Raw genomic sequence first — 8,633 nt, forward strand, 5'->3', positions numbered from 1 at the left:
GGGCGTGGTGTGGGCGTGGAGAGGGCGGGAGGGGCGGGGCAGAGCGGGACAGGCGGGGACTCGAAAGCGAAATCTTAACGGATCTTTCTAGGAGCTACCGGAGAGCTAAACTGGGAGCAGTGGTGGGCACTGGTGAGTGCCCCGTGTGGACTGGGGAGCTGAGAGGGCTGGACTGGGAAGTGCCTTCTGTGGACTGGGGAGCGCCCCGAGCTGAACTGGGAGCACTGGTATGGACTGCTGAGCTCAGGGCACAAAACTGGTCGCGCCCTCGTCTAGACTGGGAGCACTGGTGTGGACAGGGGAGCACCCCAGTGCTCATTGGTTTTAACTGGTAAGTTCTCAGCCTGTTGATCCTTCCCACACAGGGAGCACTGGTCTGTACTGGTCCCGCCATGGCGCTGCCACCCGCTGCTCTCCTGCCCGGCCTCCTGCTGGTGGCCGATGCCCTGGCACTGGTGTTACTGGTGCCGCTGGTACCGCCGCTGGCTCCGCTGGGCGTGGCGGGCTTATGGCTCGAAGCCGCCCTTCGCCTGCCCGTCCTGGTCGTGGCCACCTGGCTACTCGCCCCCCGCCGTCCCCCCGGGGCCACCGCGGCCGCCCTGACTGTCGCCGCCACCCCCGCAGCCTTCGGGACCCTGCGCTCCCTCCTGGGCCCGCCCGGGGCCGGCCCGGGGCTCTTGGCGGCCGCCCCGCCCGCCTGGCTCGGGGTCGCCCACGCAGCTGCCGCACTCGCCCAGCTGGCCTGGGCCGCTCCCCCGGTCCCTGGCGGTGTCCCTGAGACCCCCGGCGATGTCCCCAAGGCTCCTGGCACCGTCTGGCGCGCTCTGGCACTGACCTGGGAGGAGCGGAACGTCCTCGGAGCTGCCGTCCTCTGCCTCGTGCTGGCGGCCATTGGTGGGTGACACCCAAATTTGGGTTCTGCAGCCCCAAATTGGAACGCTGGCCCCTAAAAATTGAGTGTTGAGTGCCTAAATAGGTGATGACCAGCCTAAAATTGTGTGGTGACCTCCATAAACTGGGAGTTGACACCTTCAGCTGGGTGCTGACCCTGCCAAAATTGAGTCCTGACTCTCTAAATTGGGTTCTGACTCTGCAAACTGAAGTGTTGACCCCCAAAATTGGGTGCTGACCCTCAAACTCAGCGTCTGATGCCCAAAAATGAATGTTGACCTCCAAGGCCTTGGGTCCTGATCTCCCATGTTTAGGTTCTGACCCCTAAAATTGGTACTGACCCCCTAAATTTGGCACTTAATCCCCAATATTGGCTCCTGACCCCTCTAAACTGCCCCTTTATATCCCGCCCAAATCGTGTTGTGCCTTCCCAAACTTAGATCCCCACTGCCCAGATTGGGTGCTGCCCCTCACAAGGCAGGGTCCCCGTGTCAGTGGTCACACCCATGGTGACACAGGCTTGGTGACCCCCAGGGGAGACACTGGGACCCTATGTCACCGGGAAGGTGCTGGATGCCATCGGCACTGGGGACGGACTCACCGCTGGAGCTGCTGGCATGGTGGCAGCTGCTGGAGCCACCAGGTGGGTTGCAGCATTCCCTGGGCCTGTCCTCATGTCCCCAACATCCCTGATGTCAACCATGTCCCCGTGTCCCCCCAGTGTGCTGTTTTCTGGGTGCCGTGGGTGCTTCTTCCTGCTGCTGAAAGCACGTCTCCGTCAGAGGCTGAGCCTCCGGCTCTTTTCCCACCTGGTGCACCAAGACTTGGATTTCTTCCAGGGAAGGCCAGCAGGTAACAGGGCACGGTCCAGCTGCAGCCCACCTGACCCATCCCACCTGTCCATGCCATCCCAACTATCCTGTCACCAGAGTCCCCATCCTAGCATCCAATCCCAGCCCCCAGTCCCTATCCCATCCCATCCCATCCCATCCCATCCCATCCCATCCCATCCCATCCCATCCCATCCCATCCCATCCCATCCCATCCCATCCCATCCCATCCCATCCCATCCCATCTTATCTTCCTGGCTTCATTCTACCCCAAAGTTTCATCCTGTCCCAATCCCACTTCCCCATTCTATCCATTATTTCCCATCCCCATTATTCTCCATCCCATTGCATGTCCTCAGCTTCATCCCATCATCCCCATCTCACCATCTCCATTCCCACCATCTCATCTCCACTGTCCCATCCCATTCCACCATCCCACTGGTCCCCATCACATCATTTCCATCCTGTCCCCACCCACCACAATCCCAATCTCTTTTCCCACCCTGCAGCTGAGCTCCTGGCTCGATTTTCCACCGAGGTGCCTCAGGTGTGCTCAGCAGCACCCACTGGAGCCAACCATCTGCTGCGAAGCCTGGGGATGGCCCTGGTGGTTGGGGTGTTCATGGTGGGGCTGGCACCAGGCCTGGCACTGCTGGCACTGCTGGAGGTGCCACTTGAAATCACCACCCACCGTATCCAGAGCGCCCGGAAACGGGTCAGGAATAGGGGAGGGAAAGAGGGGGAGGGGGACACCCAGGTGGGAATGACAGAGTTGGGATGGGGGCCAGGGGAATGGATGGTGGGGATGGAATGGGGTTGATGGAGAGTGGGAAGGAAGATGATGGAGATGGGAATAGTGGGATGAGAGGGGACAGAGATCAAGGGAATGGGATGGTGGGAGTGCTGGCATGGGGAAGGAAGGGAATGGTGGAGATGAGAATAGTGGGATGGGATGGGATGGGATGGGATGGGATGGGATGGGATGGGATGGGATGGTGTGACTGGATTTGACCCAGGGACATAGGAGTGGGGATGAGGACAAAGGGAACGGGATGGTGGGAATGCTGACATGAGGATGGAATGGAAGAGAAGGATGGGATAAGGTGGGAAGGTGGGGAAAGGACAGGTGGAGTGGGATGGGATGGGATGGGATAAAGTGGGATGGTGGGGAAGGGACAGGTTGGACAGGTGGGGTGGGATGGGATGGAATGGTATGGGATAAAATAGGGAGATGGGTTGGGATGGTGTGACTGGATTTGGCCCAGGGGGATGGGAGTGGGGATGAAGACCAGAGGAATGGGATGCTGGGAATGAGAATGGTAGGAACAGGGATGAGAGAGTGGGGATGGGGATGGTGGGATTAGGACTGATAGAATGGGTGGGAGAAGGGTGTGGGACGGTGGGAATGCAAAAGTGGGGATGCAGTGGGTGTGGTGGAATGGGAATGCTGAGGACAGGGCGTGGATGATGGACCAGGAAGGTGACCTGGGACAGCTGGAGAGCCTCCAATGCTGCCACAGGCACTTCAGCAATCCATGCTGGAAGCATCTGCCCGGACGGCCTCGGGTGTGCAGGAATCCGTCGCTGCCATCGAGACCATCCGGATCTTTTCGGCAGAGGAGGAGGAGGAGGAGCAACACAGCCACAACCTGGCCAAGGAGCTGAGGCTGAAGGAGCAGATAGAGCTGGAGCTGGCATTCTTCACTCTCATCAACAGGGTCAGGGGGAACTGGAAATGGGGATGCCAGGGAATGGAGACACTGGGATCAGGAATGGGAAACCAGCAGCTGAGATGAGGGCACTGAGAGCAGAATGGGAACACCAGGAATGGGGACATCAGAACAGGGACATTGGGATCAGGAATGGGAAACCAGCAGCTGAGATGAGGGCACTGAGAGCAGAATGGGAACACCAGGAATGGGGACACCAGAACAGGGACATTGGGATCATGAATGGGAAACCAGCAGCTGAGATGAGGGCACTGAGAGCAGAATGGGGACACCAGGAATGGGGACATCAGAACAGGGACATTGGGATCAGGAATGGGCGTGCCAGGAATGAGAACGGTGACATTAGAAGCAGAGTGGGGACACTGGGACAAAGGATGGGAACATCAGGGGTGAGATGGGGACCCCAGGACTGGAATGAGGACACCAGGAGCAGAATGGGGACACCAGGAGCAGAATGGGGACACCAGTATCCCTGTTGCCACCCACAGATGCTCCACCTGACCATCCGGGTCCTGGTGCTGTTCCGGAGCCATCAGCAGCTCCGTGATGGACACATCACTCCTGGGGTCCTTGTCACCTTCCTGCTGTACCAGGACACAGTTGGCAGTCATGTCCAGGTGATCCCATGGAATCCACATGTCTGTCTGTCCATCCATCCATGTTCCTGCCCATCCCTGTGCCATCCTCTTCCTTCTCCCCAGGTGCTGCTCTATGGTTTCAATGAATTCCTGACCATGGAATCCACATGTCTGTCTGTCCATCCATGCTCCTGCCCATCCCCATGCCATCCCCTTCCTTCTCCCCAGGTGCTGCTCTACGGCTTCAATGAATTCCTGACCAATGCAGCTGCTGGACAGAAGATCTGGGAATACCTGGATCAGAAACCCACCAGGGACATCGGGGGGACACGGAAGCCCCCTGAGCTTCAGGGCCACGTCACTTTTCAGAAAAGTCTCCTTCACATATCCTGGGAACCCAGAGCACCCTGTGCTGAAGGTGGGTCTGGGGGAACCTGGGGTTTTTCCCAGGGGTGGGAATTCTGGCATCACCTGTCCCCATCCCACAGGATGTGACCTTTGAGGTGCGTCCCAGGGAGGTGACGGCGCTGGCGGGGCCCAATGGCAGCGGGAAGAGCACGGCTGTGGCACTGCTGGGGAGGGTGAGGGATCCTGGCAGGGGGAAGGTGCTGCTGGATGGGATCCCACTGCCAGAGTATGAACACCAGTACCTGCACCGCAAGGTGGGACACTGGGGATGGGGTGGGGACAGTGGGGACACTGAAACAGAGCTGGGAGCAGGGAGGAATGGGTGGGGACATCAGGAGCAGGGATGGGGACACTGGGAAGAGGAATGGGCACAGCAGGAATGGGATGGGGATAACAGGAAATGGGATGGGAGCACTGGGAAATGGAATGGTGATGACAGGGATGGGGACACTGGGAAGGCAGATGGGGACACCAGGAATAGGATGGGGACAACAGGAAATGGGATGGGAGCACTGGGAAATGGAATGGTGATGACAGGGATCGGGACACTGGGAAGAGGGATGGGGACATTGGGAGGAGGGATGGAGACTATGGGGACATCAAGGAGAGATGAGATCATGGAACAAGGATGGGGACACCAAGAGCCTGGACAGCATCACAAGTTTTGGGGCTGGGGCAGGTGGTGCTGGTGGAGCAGGATCCCATCCTGTTTTCTGGAACAATCCGTGAGAACATCGTGCTGGGGCTGGAGCACTGCACAGAGTCAGAGCTGCAGGAGGCTGCCACTGCTGCTGGAGCCATGGACTTCATCCAGGGGCTGGAGCAAGGCTGGGACACTGGTGAGAGCTGGGGGAACAGCAGGGGAATCCTGGGGCTTCATCGTGGGGTGTGAGAGCTGGGACGATGGGGCAGCCCCTGATCCCAAAGATCCTCTGGCAGAGATGGGGGAGCATGGTGGGTGTGGGGGGGTCCTTGAGCTCAGATCCCCCTGATGCCATGGGTTGCTCCCAGAGATTGGGGGAGTGTGGGGATCCTTGAGGTCAGATCCCCCTGATCCATGGGTTCCCCCAGAGGTGGGCGAGCGTGGGGGGCGGCTGGCAGCGGGGCAGCGGCGCCGCCTGGCCCTGGCCCGGGCTCTGCTCCGGCGGCCGACCCTGCTCATCCTCGATGAGGCTCTGGATGATGGAGACGAGGGGGCGGTGAGTGGGGTGGGGTGGAGGGGGGTGGGATAGGGGTGCAATTGGTGGAAATGGGGTGGGATGGTATGAGAGTGGAAGGGTGGGATGGGGGCTGGAGGGATGGGGGATAATGGGGTGGAGTGAGAATGATAGGGTGAAGATGGGGGGTTGGATGGGTGGTGTGGCTCAATAAGGTGTAGAAATAGGACAGGATGGTAGGATAGGAATGAGACTGGGAGTGTAGGATGGCAGGAAAGTAGAATGGATGAAGACAGAGAGATGAGATGGATGGGATGGGATGGGATGGGATGGGCTGGGGTGGATGGGTGGGATGGGATGGGATGAGATGGGTTGAGTTGGGTTGTGTTGGGATGGCATGGGATGAGTTGGGTTGGGTTGAGATGGGATGAGTTGGGTTGAGATGGTTTGGGTTGGGCTGGGTTGAGATGGGATGAATGGGATGAGATGTGTTGGGTTGGGCTGGGTTGAGATTGTTTGGGTTGGGTTGGGCTGGACTGGGATGGGATCCATGGGATGGGATGGGATGGGATCCATGGGATGAGTTGGGATGGGATGTGAGTGCTGGAAAGAAGACAGAGAGATGGAATGTGTTGGGAAGGGTTGGGCTGGTGGGATGGAACAGCGAGATGGGATAGTGTGAACAGGATGAGACAGTGGGCATGGGGATGGGATGGAGAACAGGGAGGTGGGATGGTAAGAAAAGGATGACGGGGTTAGTGCGGGACTGAGGAACGGCACAGTGGGGCGGGATCAGGTGGGACTGTGCAGGGCTGAGTTGGACGGGATGGGATGAGGCTTCTCTGGCCGCAGGCACAGCGCTGGGTGCGCGCCGGGCTGGCACAGACCGTGCTGGTCGTGTCGCACCGCGGGCGCGTTCTGGACGCCGCTGACCGCCTGGTGGTGCTGGAGCGCGGCGCCGTGGCCGAGAGCGGGACACCGGCCGAGCTGCGGCAGCGCCGCGGCGCCTACGCCCGCCTGCTCCTCGGGGCGGGCAGCGCTGGCACCCCCGGGATGGGCAGCGAGAAGGCGGCTGCACCCGGCAGGGAGTAAAGGGGAATAATCAGCCCCAGTGCCCCCATTCCTGGTGTCACCAGCCAGCTCCTGGTGTCCCCAGTTAGTGTCCTGTGAATCCCTTATCCTCATGCTCTCTGCATCCCAGTTCCCTGTGTCCCCCAGCTCTGCCCATTCCCTGGCTGTCTGTGTCCCCTGGATCCTTCCCTGTGTCCCCCATGAGTCCCCCATGCACAGATCACCTGTATCCAAGCCCCACCCTGTGATCCCTGCTCCCCATGTCTCCTCCTGGATGTGGGTGCAGAATGGGAAATAAATCCCAGGGGGTAGATCCAGGTGTGGGTGTCATTGCTGTGCTCACTCCAAGCTCCTGGTGTCCCCAGTCCTTTCCCAGTGTCCCCTCCCTATCCCCATCCCAGTTTCCTATGTCCCCTTTTCTATTCATGGTTCCCAGAGAGGAACTGCTAAGCACTGGAGGAAGAAACTGGGATTTATTGCCCAAACCAGGGTATTATCACACCAGAATTAAAATTATTAATTTTGTATTTAATTGTTTGGAATGATTGTAATTATTGTGTTTAAAACATGGGAAAGCAGGAAGTTAATCTGTTGGGAAGGGAGTGATGGGTGGGAGCAGCAATTTGTGGCTTTGTGCAGGGAGAGGGAAGGGGTTAGACCTGGCACCAGGGATCATTCAGGATGAGAGTAAGAGTTGGTGTCACCCTGTCTCTGTCCCCATCCCATGGACTGGATCTGACTCTATAGAGAGCAAGAACTATTCTGGAATCCCACCAGATCCTGCTGTATCCATTGTGCCCCAATCTTGCTCCTTCAATCCCCCCAATCCTGTTCTGGAATCCCACTCCAATGCCACTCCATCCATCCTGCTCTGGAATCCAGCCCAGATACACTTTTGAATTCTGATCCCAATCTGGAATCATGCCCTGATGTGGAATCCTGCCCTGTATTCCTTCTGGAATCCCACACAGATCCTGCTCTGTACCTGAGATCAAGCAATTGGCTTCTCTGCCTCTTCTCAGGGGTCTGCTGAGGAAGAAATGGAAAATGTCAACCCCTTCCCTCCAAATTATTATTATAATTTTGAAATTAAGGGATTCTCAGAAAAAAAAAAAAAAAAAAAAAAAGAATAGGAATAACAATTCTTTACTAGTGTGTATAATAAAGCAAACAGTTTGTTTGTAAAGGCAAATATATTTTTTTCCATTCATAAATCAGTGGAATCCTTCCCATTATTTCTTTATCTCTCAGTGCAACCAGAAGACCCACAGATTGCTTGTAAACACAAATCCATCATTCCTCCCAACTTCTTGCAAATATTAAAATGGATGCTGTGTGTATAATGTCAAAGTAACTTTGCTATAAAAATATAATTTCTATTTCTAAGCATACACAGAGTAGTGAATCTGTTTGTGGGAATTGAACTGCCTGCTTGGTTGGGATAACATCCAATGGATGGATGATGAAATCCCTGCTACAATCAGCACCAAGTAAGGACCAAAGGACTCTTAATCCTAATCCTACCCCAATCCCACCCAAACCCTGCCTTGATCCTGCCCCAATTCCACCCTTGTCCACTTTAAATCACATCCCATGCAACCCCAGCCCCATCACCATTCTAATCTCACCCTAATCTTGTCCCCTCTACTCCAGCTCTCATCTAATCCCACCCCTAAAATCAGCCCACCCACACCACAATCTCACCCTAATCCCACCCCTAAAATCAGCCCACCCACACCACAATCTCACCCTAATCCCACCCCTAAAATCAGCCCACCCACACCACAATCTCACCCTAATCCCATCCCCAAATCCTTTCCACCCCCAACCCTAATTCCACTCCAATTTGATCCTAATTCCAGCCCATTTCACTTCTCCTCCACCCTAATCTCACCCTAAAAACAGCTGAACTCCCACCCTAATCTCTACCCTAATTCCACTTCAATCCTACCTCTAATCCTGCTGCAT

At 56.7% G+C, this 8,633-nt stretch overlaps 1 pseudogene across 1 annotated transcript; it reads left to right on the forward strand.

Moving 5' to 3' along the window:
* Positions 1-32: 32 nt before the first annotated feature.
* Positions 33-6,686, forward strand: LOC306816765 (antigen peptide transporter 2-like; annotated as a pseudogene). Its single transcript, XR_013777888.1, has 12 exons — positions 33-132; positions 366-894; positions 1,426-1,534; positions 1,613-1,743; positions 2,231-2,436; positions 3,242-3,439; positions 3,940-4,068; positions 4,258-4,447; positions 4,518-4,691; positions 5,117-5,276; positions 5,509-5,636; positions 6,447-6,686. The product of XR_013777888.1 is annotated as an antigen peptide transporter 2-like (transcript).
* Positions 6,687-8,633: the final 1,947 nt, after the last annotated feature.

Source organism: Erithacus rubecula (assembly GCF_903797595.1).
Source record: "Erithacus rubecula genome assembly, contig: scaffold_88_arrow_ctg1, whole genome shotgun sequence".
Taxonomy (NCBI): domain Eukaryota; kingdom Metazoa; phylum Chordata; class Aves; order Passeriformes; family Muscicapidae; genus Erithacus; species Erithacus rubecula.